The 9,582-nt window shown below is 35.3% G+C and overlaps 1 protein-coding gene across 5 annotated transcripts in view; it reads left to right on the top strand.

Annotated features, from left to right (window-relative positions):
- LOC106870969 (diacylglycerol kinase epsilon) overlaps positions 1–9,582 on the top strand; it is a 223,298-nt gene that overhangs the window by 24,410 nt on the left and 189,306 nt on the right. For 2 of the 5 annotated variants that reach the window (XM_052978391.1, XM_052978392.1), the window contains exon 1: positions 8,410–8,938. The exons of 1 other annotated variant lie outside the window; for it this stretch is intronic. The gene's annotated coding sequence lies outside the window, so the exon portion shown is untranslated. Of the gene's footprint in view, positions 1–8,397; positions 8,939–9,582 lie in introns of those variants that run through there. 2 more of the 5 variants (XR_008267175.1, XM_052978395.1) reach the window with 2 other exon arrangements.

Here is a 9,582-nt window from a genome sequence, read left to right as displayed (position 1 = left end):
GTGTGTGATTTATTTATAAACAGCTAAAAGAAAACGGATAATAATGGTAGGTCGTTCAGTTATTTCCCTTGAATATTTTTATTTACTTTTTTTACCCCCCTAAACTTGAAGATTACCTACTACTACTACTACTACTACTACTACTACTACTACTACTATTATTATTATTATTATTATTGAATGAGAGAGTAGCACACGCCATAAAAGTGACTCTAGGGTACAAATATATGAAACCCAATGTGCGCAACATGGTGATCTCGTATCAAGATAAACAGCACATGACCTTGCAGGTGAGGCCAGTTAGAATTTTCTTGAAGCTGAGGAGCCCATCCTGTTCAAAAGGATCCTGAATAATGGTTGTTTAAGGATGTCGAACAAAACACCCATGCTTCCACAAGTGAATTATTCAAACTCCAAAGAATTCCTCTCAACTCATGGCTGATGCTCCCCCACTACGTTTGCTCATGATCAGGGATGTACATAACATCAGCCACCAAGAGACATGCTCAAACTGCTTGAGGTCACACAACTGACAAGCAAATCTGTGGTATTGAGCAGAATATTTGCTGTAGCCCATCTTTTATGCCAAGACAAAACATGTACATAACAACACTTCCAATCAGTTAAGACCAGAAGCTATGAGAGCTAGTGCCTGGTATTGTATCAGGACATTTATTATTATTATTATTATTATTATTATTAAGGTGGCAAGCTGGCAGAACTTTTAGCATGCTGGGTTAAATGCTTTGTGGTATTTTGCCTGTCTGTATATTCTGAGTTCAAATTCTGCTGAGATCAACTTTGCCTTTCATCCTTTTGGAATCAATAAACCAAGTACCAGTGAAACACTGGGGTTGATGTAAACGATTAACCCTTCCCCCAAAATGGCTGCCCTTGTGACAAAATTTGAAACCATTATTATTATTATTTTTACTAGCAGAGATACCCGGCATTGCTCTGGATTAAAATGGTGTAGTTTGTATATATATATTATAGTTATGTTCTATAATACAGGTGATATGGGAAAGTGCAGTATTGATGACAAAATTGTGGAGTAAACGATGGTCTAATTCGACTAAGTGACATGTAATACATCCATTTTGAGGACTCCATGTCCTAGCCTATCATGGAAAATTTGAGAGTGGTGGGATATGTAATTTTTGAACTCACCAAAAAGCTGTCAGTGGATATACTCACTTTTGAGGTGGTCAGTGCTGTGTCTAACACAACCCATCGTATGGTTGACAATCAAATGAATGGAGGTATAATGGAGATATTGTACGTAAATGGGTACATTCTCAAAATGGGCTGCTATGGGAGACGGCAACGGGGAAGTGAACTGCTGAAATGTTGCAGAAGGTGAAGGGTTGACATCGGATTGCTGGTGTGACTGTAGAATAAGAAACATAAAGTGAGCCTATGCGGTCACATGAGAATATGTAGTGATGAATTACTTGAAAAAATAAGGCATAATGGCTTACTGCATGGTATGAATATAGTATCTCTGTATTTTTGTATGTAGTGTAAATTAACAAAATAGAAGCACTTGCATGGAACTGCTAATTTAACAACAAATAGCACAATAATCATTACAGAGAGAGACAAAGAATTATATATATATATAGGATAAATTTCTTAATGTAAGGGTAAATATGTAATTGTAATTACCTTGCAACTGCTGCGATAATTATTAACTGGTAATGGAACAGTAAATGTGTATTTTTATATATACCTTGGACCTTACCACCTCATTGTTTTTTTCTAGAACTCACATACATGCATTCAGGCATGTCAGTTGTCACATATGTATATGTATGTGAAGGTGTGTGTGTGTGTGTGTGTTTAGTAACATTTGTGACGCAGAAACAAGCGCACTCATAGACATATACATACTCATATACAAAATGTGATGTCTTTGTGGTATGAAATGTTCCTGACATACACTCACATATGTGTACTAAGATAGCCACACAGAGACATACATTCATGCATGTCAGTCATTACATATGTATGTGTATGTTTAATAACGTACCCGATGCGGAAAGACACACACTATGAGACATATACACACTCATACACCTACACACATACACTCACAGATAGATACACAGTCATATACAAAATGTGATGTCATTGTGGTATAAAATGTCCTGTTGACAATAGAAAGATTGTCTCTATGAAATGTTATATTGTTTTAATCGAAATGAAAATGAAATTTCGTATTGACACTGACCAGCTCTCACATACATATAGTGTGTTTAATAACATACCTAACGCAGAAAGACACACACACTGTGAAACATATACACACTCATACACTCACACACATGCATTCACAGACAGGTACACAGTCATATATGAAATGTGTCATCATGGTGGTGGTTAGAATTAAAGGTAAAAGTATAAAAGTGAAACTATATCACATTACAATATAGATGTTATTCTTTCACTGTTATTCTTTGAGTTTTGATACATAATACGGAACTAGTGCCAATGTTGCATTGTTTTAATCCTCAAAAATTACATTATGACACACACACACACATATCATCATCATCATCATCATCGTTTAACGTCTGCTTTCCATGCTAGCATGGGTTGGACGATTTGACTGAAGACTGGTGCAACCGGATGGCTACACCAGGCTCCAATCTAATTTGGCAGAGTTTCTACAGCTGGATGCCCTTCCTAACGCCAACCACTCAGAGAGTGTAGTGGGTGCTTTTACGTGTCACCTGCACGAAAACGGCCACGCTCGAAATGGTGTCTTTTATGTGCCACCTGCACAAGAGCCAGTCCAGGGGCACTGGCATCCATCGAAAGTTTTATATATATATATATATTTCTAACTTTACCATTGTTCTCTTTATCCTTTTATATATTTATACATATATATATATATATATGTTCCGAGCACACAATCTTATATCAAGTCACTTGCTATTCAAGTACATCTCCATAAATAGAAAGATTATCTCTATGAAATGTTATATTGTTTTAAGCGAAATGAAAATAAAATTTCGTATTGACACTGACCAGCCCTCACATACATATAATGTGTTTAATAACATACCTAACGCAGAAAGACACACATACTGAGACATATGCACACTGATACACATGCATTCACAGACAGATACACAGTCATATACAAAATGTGATGTCATCGTCGGGTGGTTGGAATTAAAAGTAAATGTATAAATTATTATTATTAAGGTAGTGTGCTGGCAGAATCATTAGCACACTGAGCAAAATGCTTAGTGGTATTTCACCTGTCTTTATGTTCTGAGTTAAAATTCTGTCGAGGTTGACTTTGCCGGGGTAACCAAGAAAAACAATGGCAAGAATGGATAGATACATTCATTGACTGTCCCTAAAAAAAAAACGAAAAATGACCATTGTTGACATTTTAAAAGAAAGTAGGCAAAAATATGGACTTACCATTGGAGTGCCCACCATAAAAAAACGTCTCAAAGAATTTGGACTTCTAGGAAGAGTCTCTAGCAAAAAGCCATACATTTCTTTAAAAAATTGACATGCCTGAATGCAGTTCACAAAAGAGCTTTTGAATTGGAGTCTGGCAGATTGGTTGAATGTGTTGTGGTCAGACAAATCAACGTTCAACTTATTCATCAGTGATAGCAGTATGTAAGAAGGCGTATAGGTGAAGAATATCATCCAGAATGCATCTAATCTATAATTAAGCATGGTGTTGGAAGTGTGATGGTGTGGGGGTGCATGTCTGGAAAAGGTATCGGTCCTGTAATCTGAATCAAGGGCATTATGGATAGTGAGTCCTATCTAGAAATATTGGATAAGACTATGCTTCCATACACCTGAAAGCATTTGGTCCAATCTTGGACTTTCCAGCATGATGACCCGAAACACATCTTGCACCTAGTCAGAGATTACATTAGGTCTAAGCGAGTTCAGTTGATGCAGTAGCTGGCATAGTCGCCTGACCTAAATCCCATCAAAAATCTTTGGGAAAGGTTGAGTAGAGCTGTGCAAAGTAGTAAACCACAGAATAAGGATGATTTTTTTAAAACGTTATCAGCCAAAATTGGGAAAAAATTTCAGGAACTGATAAATAATCCGAACAATTCTATGTTTTGCAGATGCAAAGCAGTATTAAGTAATTTTGGATACGCAAGCAAATACTGACTGTGTGAGCTTATTGCTTTTTTGTTGATCTCAGAATAAACTTTTTAAAGTAAAAAAACGAAATTTTACAAATTGTTCTTAAATTAAATGGAAACTCTAAATTATGGTAAAGATTTATTTTTAACTTAAAATTAATATGTTGAGGTTACACTGTAAAGTTATATACTATATTAACGCTCATGAAATTTTCTTTATCTTGATATACATCTTAATTCACAATTTACAACTTGAATATATAAGAAATGCCATTTTAGCATTAGTATACTAGTGTTTTTAAATTAAATGGCATCACTGTATGTGTGTATGTGTCTTTGTGTCTGTGTTTGTCCTCCACTACTATTTGAAAACTGGTGTTGGTGTGTTTATGTTCCCATAACTTAGCGATTTGACAAAAAAGACTGATGGAATAAATACTTGGCTTAAAAAAAATAAGCCCTGGGGTTGATTTGTTCAACTAAAACCCTTCAAGGGGGTGCCCACAAGGCTGCCATCAAATGCCTGAAACAAGTAAAAGAATAAAAGACAAAAGATAAAAGATCTGTTTTCCATGCTGTCATAGGCTGGATGGCTTGATGGGAGCTGGTATGGCCAGGGGCTGCACCAGACTTTCTAACACCACTACTTTTCAAAGTGTACTGTGGAGTTTCATAAATAATTAATCGTCCCTATAATGGAAGGTCAATTAAATACTCATCAGACATGACTGATTGAAAATGTTTAGCTTCAGCTCTTTTGTATTGAAGGCATTTGACTAGCAAGTCACAGAATCTTTGGTGAAAGACTGTAAAGGAAAAAACCCTGGAAAATCACAGACAATATGTGAAGTCTGAATTTAACCCATCCAGTCATTAAAATAAAAGCTGTCTCATGTGTATTTGTAAGTAGGGAAGGTGAAGCAGTAAAGGTAAGAAAGAGAGAGATTTTAGGGGTAGAAAGTGGGATGAAGATTATATTTGTGGATATGTATATGGACCGGGAGTGAGGGAAATAATTTTTTTTATATATATAATGAAGCCCTGGCTGCTAGCATTTTCAAGGACAGTATTAGTTATATGCTTCAGCCTTGCCCAACAAAGACAAAAACTACCGTAGGGCCATTTAGTTCACACCTCTATTTTCTCCTAATATTAAGACTTGTGAAAGTAGGACATTCCTTAGAAGCAGGCAAGTATTTTTCACAGACACTGAAGTACAGAAAAATGTTCAACAGGCACACTTTAATGGTCTCTCATAGTTGCACACCTAATATAAAACATAGTAAAATGTGGCACAGGAAGACACTGATGGAACATATGGAAAATAGGAAAAAAAAAACACAAAAGATGAGACATACTCACTCCACATCAGTTATCAATCAAAAAGCACCACAATTTCAATGCCTTGATAATAATATTGTTCAATTCAGCAGCATAAAGTTACTGAGGTATGAATGAGTGAACATGAAGGACAGAGTAAGACAGGTAACAACCAATAGAGAAGAACAAGAAAATATATAAAATGAAAAAGCAATAATAGTATTAAAAGAATAAACATATAATAAATGACAAGTACTTGCATACTTAGAAGGTCTTTCAGCTATACAAGCATTTATGCTATACAATACATGTATAAAAGTAATGCTAATAGGAAAAAATGTGGTCCCCAGTGCTCAATTAGTACTTACTTTATTGACCCCAAACAGATGAAAGGCAAAGTTAAACTCTGCAGATTTTTTACTCAGAATGCTGCTAAGCATTTTTATCAAATCACTAAGTTATGGGGACATAAACACACCAACACCGGTTGTCAAATGGTAGTGGGGGACAGACACAAGGATACACACAAATAGATACATATATATATACAACAGGCTTCTTTCAGTTTCCATCTACTAAATCCACTCACTAGGCATGGAAAACGAATGTTAAAAGATGATGATGATGATGATGATATATATATATATGTGTATATGTACGTAGGTATGTATGTGCATGTATATATATATATGTATATATGTGTGTGTGCGTGTGTATGTATGTATGTATATATGTAGGTAGGAATGTATACACACATACACACATAGTGTAAGTTGTTTCTAATTTAATTGATAGTATTCAAGCATAAATGTTTTTCACAAATGCTGTCAGATGACTTATCTGAAATGAAGGAAATTTTCCGATTACTTATATCTAGAATTTTAATTTTCATTAACGAGGGAGGAATAGCAATATTTTCAGTACAGAATTACATCAGCTGCAAATAATGATAAATGCTCATTTTATTGATAACTTCTGCGTGATCAATGCTATGAAAACTTACATGACAAACTCTGCTAACAGTAGTCCTAATTTTGTTACTTGGGAAAACTGTTTCAATAGTTTGTTGAATCTGAGTTTATTACAACAGACTTTTTTGTTTAGTTGAATAAGTATAATTTATTAAATCAATTTTGCATTTCAACATTGTACACTTTGCACGAAGTTTTATTTCCTTTGTGTTTTACTTCTGCCACCTAAATTGAAACTTGTGCTCCATTAATTATGATTTTTAAAAACGTTTATTGCACTTGCACCACTCAAACATTGAATAAATGAAGATAATTTTGAAATAATTGAGATTTATTTTAAAATATTTTGTCTGTGCTATTACATGACTAAGTAACTATTACCAACAATTTCCAGTTTACTTTATTATAACATGGAGCCTCTACATCACCATTTTCACATGCTAGAAATAACAGCAAAAATCTCTCAGTTCACATCCAACCCCTTTAAAAATAGAGGGGATACACTGAAAAAATTAGATCACCCCATAATTTTAATGATAGCATGTTTATTCTAGCAAGTTTATTGATAAACATTTGTCATAGCACCATTACTAGCAAACAGTGCTTCCAACCAAGACTACTAATATGTCAATCCTAGACTCAATCATTCTCTAACATATGTAAATAGTATTACAATACTTTAATTGTTCATTCATTGTATGATATAGTTAGACATTAAAGATCACTGGTGTGTTAAGTTTCAATAAAAAATATAAATTTGTAGGATTTCACATGGCTGACTATTCTCAAGTTCAGTGTTAATTTTATAACCTCCATTAATAAATAATTGTATCAAGCCATTTATTTCTATAATAATTATGGTACCTCTGTGATTTATTTTTAAGATTGTGCACTATTATACAATATGAATCAAAGTATTTAATCATCATCTCTCAATATCCATCTTTCATGGATATTAAAATGGCTGGCTGATTTGACAGGATCTGACAAGCCTAACAACTTCTCTAATGACTGCTTTGGCATGGTTTTGATGGCTGGATACCCTTCCTAATACTATCTTCTTTACAATGGCTGAATAGTTTTTTTGTGGCACCAGCACTAGTGAGGTTGTCATGGAGCTTGCAAGACTAAGATCCCTTTGATTGAGTGAGGCAACTTTATGCTAGGAAATGAGGGGTTAATGTATGAAGGAACCAGAACAGAACAGGTTTTTGCTGTAGAGGAGCTACATGGCTACTCACATTATTGAAGAAAGGGTGGAAGTATCTGGGGTGGAACTGGAAAGAGAAATAAAGAAGGTAGTGCTGAAGTGTCAGGGTGGATCATGAAGGTACCAGAAGATGAATAGGAGTGGAGGCAGAACAGGAAGTGTGGGTGGGTAGATGTTACAAAAATATATAGCAAAAGTGAGGGATGGTTAGAGATGGGGAATGGATAAGGGGATGAATATAATAAATGAACAAGGGGTGATGGTAGGTTGATAAATATACATTGGAGAGAAAGTAGGGAAGTGTAGCCGATGAGTATGGAAATTGGATAGGGTTGAAAGGTGGATGTAGTGAATAATGAACAAGGGCGGAGGGGTGATTGATAATACATATGAATTAGGGGAAAGGTAGGGGAGAATAGGTGTTAGCTGACAGTACAGAAAAGGGTGAAGTGCAGCAGAATTGCACCAATGATACAGCATTCAGGGGATGGATGAGAAAAAGATGATGTATTGGCATGTAGGTTGGAAGAGTGTGGGGGTCGAGGTAAGTTATAGTACACGCGGAGAGTGAGAGATGTATGGTGGTGGAGTAAAGGTAAAATGTGAATGGGGAGGGACAATAATAAGAACGAGGGATTTCAAGTCAAATGGTTTTGGATAGTGAGAAAATAGCTGGTCTAACAGTTTATATTAACCTATTCGTATTTACAATGGGTAATACACGTTCACAATAGCCAATATATTTTACATTTGTAGATACATGTTTACAATGGCAAATATATGTTTGCAAAAACTAATAAATGTTTAAAATATCAAATGTTTACAGCAATCAACACGCTTGCAGTAATTGCACATATTTCCAACAGTGTGCTAAGGGGAGATAATTCTAAGTGTCCTAATCTGATTCCATTCCCCGCCCACATTCAGACACAAAGACGCCTCACTGTTATTTTATCATTTTAACGTTGCTGGGTCCAATGAGAGAACAATTTTTTTTTGTCAGTATCCCGTAAAGAGATAAAGACAAACAGACGAAAGGGAAGTTGAAATAAAGAAAATAACTTACATCAACACTATCAACAAGAAACAATTCTGACTTGCTTCTTCAATTTTGAAATATAATTTTATTGAACCGTTCTTTCAAAATATTACGAACATATCTGGTAATATGATGTAACAAAACTACAACCATCCTTTTACAACTTGTTCTACTACGTGTGATTATGAAGTTGGTGTTTGGTTAAATCTAACCGTCAACAGCGTTGCTCTATTCAACAAAATTCACTTTTCACGAAGGAGTAAGTATTGATTTATTTTTCGTCATCACTGTTGTCGTTTCTATCACTATTGTTGGACTGACTACAGTATATATTCCCATCTTGTATCCATCATTTACTCCTATCTCTGAAATTATCATTAGACATACATATAGTTTATGCTTACACAGATTCATGTAACACACATACACATGTACAGATTTACACATAAACACACACATATGTGTATGTGCGCGCTCGCGCGGGTGCTTAGTTAAGTTAATGTGCTGTGACATCGGGAACCACGAAGTATTTACAACTATCCCTTGAATGTGCAAGGTAATGAATGGTGAAGCGTGCAGTTTCGTGATATTTCGAAATGGGGAAATCCAATTGTCCCATACTGTTCTGGAAATCGTGACTACCTAAACATGGATGTGTATGTGTGATGGTTATGTACTCGTTAGACGAGCGTGATCATCGCTAACAAGAGTGTCGGCAATGCCAGTACAAAGGTTTGAAGTCGAGCGCGGTTTGCACAACGCGACGACTCACCACAAGCAATACCAATGAGCTCAGAGGCAAGGAAAGTGCAAGATACTCGGCTCAGTAGAGCAGCGAGTTTTATATACAGGTTAGCCTTCTTCTAGGAGATATTATATATATATATATATATATATATATAT

The sequence above is a fragment of the Octopus bimaculoides genome, chromosome 2 (genome assembly GCF_001194135.2).
Source record: "Octopus bimaculoides isolate UCB-OBI-ISO-001 chromosome 2, ASM119413v2, whole genome shotgun sequence".
Lineage (NCBI taxonomy): Eukaryota > Metazoa > Mollusca > Cephalopoda > Octopoda > Octopodidae > Octopus > Octopus bimaculoides.
The sequence above is the reverse complement of the archived record's forward strand: the minus strand, read 5'-3'. Positions and strand labels throughout refer to the sequence as shown.